This window comes from Meriones unguiculatus, chromosome 11 (assembly GCF_030254825.1).
Source record: "Meriones unguiculatus strain TT.TT164.6M chromosome 11, Bangor_MerUng_6.1, whole genome shotgun sequence".
Lineage (NCBI taxonomy): Eukaryota > Metazoa > Chordata > Mammalia > Rodentia > Muridae > Meriones > Meriones unguiculatus.
The window spans coordinates 96,211,998-96,214,618 of record NC_083359.1 but is presented as its reverse complement, the minus strand read 5'-3'; the positions used below and the strand labels follow the sequence as shown (position 1 = coordinate 96,214,618).

Genomic DNA, 2,621 nt, shown 5'->3' with positions numbered 1-2,621 from the left:
AGAAACAAAGAACTTGGGCTTTTCTGCCCAAACCTTGTCTGGGCAAGTCTCAAGCCTGTGAGAGACCTTGTCTCAAAAGATGAGATGGACATCTGGTGTTGGTCTCCTTGGTTTGCCTGTGGTATATATGCAAGATTAGAGTCTCACAACAGTGTGATGCAGCCATGATCATTCAGGCCTTTACAGCCATTGAAGCAGGACATTCTCCCCAAGCATGGTTGGATACCATAAAAAGCTAAAATGATACGCTCAGGATGCGAGGCTAAGCACTGCACTCAGGGTCAGCCGCTTTCGACCCAGAGAAGAGCATGTCTGATTGCATGCGGGTTGATGCCCCAGGTCCCGCCTCTGAGGAAAAGGTATCAGATGGGTCTGATGCTCTTTGGGTGGATGACACCTAAATGAACATCGGTACAAAGTCCCAATTTATTTCTAATATCAGAGATCAGACCTCTACTCTTGCCTGATGCGTCTAAAACAAAAAGGGGGAACTGTAGAGAGCTGTGGAATGCTATGCCTTAAAGATGGAGCTGGTTTCTGCCTTCCACCTTCCCGATGGTAAGTGCTCTCTGTCACAAACAATTCCACATTTGGCTAAGGCTGAGGATCTGGCTTGCTTCCATGTATGTGGACCTATCTGCATTGCCCACGTGGCACGCCTGGGTTGGCTACCCAGAGGCTATTTAAGCTGTGGGCTGGCTTTCCCCAGGGTCTGAGGATTGTTCAAGGTTCCTGAATAAACTGCATTGAAAAAAATAAATAAATAAATAAAAAAGAAAAAAAAATGAGATGGACAGTGACTGAGGAATGACTCTCAAGGCTATTCTCTAGCCTCCACACATACTCACACATGTGCACCCACAGGAACACTTATACACATAAACTCACACACACACGCAGAGAGAAAAGAGAGAGAATACCAAGTCCTCTTTTGGATGAACAAAAAATATTGTATAATTTTAATCTCCCTAGGCCTTTATCATATCTGGCACATGGTTGGGACTGCTATAACATTTTTTTGTAAATACACCAATAATAGACATGTAAATTTATGAAAATTTGAACTTGGCTAAATTGTATATTTAATGCATTTTATAAGATTATCTACAAAGAAGCTATCATCTCAATTCAGGTATTATATTGTCACATTTGATAAAGCCATTGTGCACTGTAGGTCCAACAACCCTGAGAAGGTAATCTGAACTGATTATCCCCTTTCATAGGTGAAAATCTTCCAAGTAGGGTGTTTTAATGACTTGCCCCAGATTACCAAGGCAGTGATTAGAAAACTACAGAGCCTGTGTTCGTTTTTAGCTTTAGGGCGCTGAAGACAAATTACAGGCAAAACTGTTTCATCAGTAAACATCCGACTGCTAGAAATAAATGGAAGAGGAGAACCTGAAGCAATTTAGAAACTGTCAGGGAAATCACTGATTGGAAAATGTATCACAAAGTGTTCTGATGAGCAGTGAATCCTATTATCTCCCCACATCCCCTTTGCAGAGATGTCAACATTCGACTTGGGAATCAGGGAATTCTGAAACTCTGTTTAGGGATTGGAGGGTGATGGCACCTGAGATCATTCACCTATGAAACTCAAGCAGTGTGTTTGCTTTGTTTTGTTTTTAACTTCCAGACATTGCAGTCTCTTTCTTCTTGGGATGTCACAGAACCTGCCTATCCACTACATTCTAGAGGCCTTCTCCCAACAGCTCCTAGCTGGTGAGGTTCCTTCTAGAACCCCTCTGAACTCCTTTGATTGTGCACCTGGACCAAGCACACTGGGCCCTAAGAAAGCCCTGCAGTAATGAGGTGTTACTCAGAGCCCACTACTCATTCACCAGTGATGCACCTTTCTCGGCCTACTTCCTGTGTTTGTAACAACTGCTGTATCTAAAACAATGTTGGTCTTTATGAACAGAAACTTGTTTTGCTCATGTGGCTTAGAGAGATAATGGAAATGGAATACCAAGGCTCAATGATAATGTCTTTTTTCATTAAATCTTGGAGGGACTTTCATGGTCTGAGAAGTGAACCTGCGTCCTCCTTGAGCAGGCAGTAAGTGGACTGCAACCTGGCACATGGATTGAAGCAACACACCAATCAGTTCAACAAGATGACAACTCTGAGTCTGAACCTGAGGAACAGGTGCTGGGGTGAGAGCTCTACTTCTCCATAGTGCTCAGACTGACAGAAGATCCAGAACATGTGTTAGGGTTAGTCTTTCTCTTCATGCTGCATGGATGATAGATAGATGGATGGATGAATGGGTAGGTGGATGGATGGATGGATGAGTTGATGAATGGGCAGTCACACAGTTGATGGGTGAATGGGTGTGTAGATAGGTGGTTGGGTGAAAGTATGCGTGGATGGATAGATGGATGAGTGAGTGGGTAGGTGGGTGGATGGACAGATGGATGAGTGGATGAATGGGCAGATGGGTGTATGGGTGTATGGATGGATAGGTGGGTGGGTGGATGGACAGATGAACATGTGAAAGGATGGATAGATGGAGAGACTTGTGGATGGATGGGTAGGTGAATGGATGGATAGATGGATAAATGGATGGATTGATGTGCCTGCTTTAACAGATGGTCCCATTACCTAAGAGGTGACATTTT

General features: G+C 43.7%; 1 long non-coding RNA gene across 1 annotated transcript; it reads left to right on the top strand.

Annotated features, from left to right (window-relative positions):
• Window positions 1-1,632: 1,632 nt before the first annotated feature.
• On the top strand, window positions 1,633-2,216 carry LOC132646520 (uncharacterized). The gene is made up of 2 exons (XR_009584819.1): window positions 1,633-1,722; window positions 2,011-2,216. It is a non-coding gene; the product is annotated as an uncharacterized LOC132646520 (long non-coding RNA).
• Window positions 2,217-2,621: the final 405 nt, after the last annotated feature.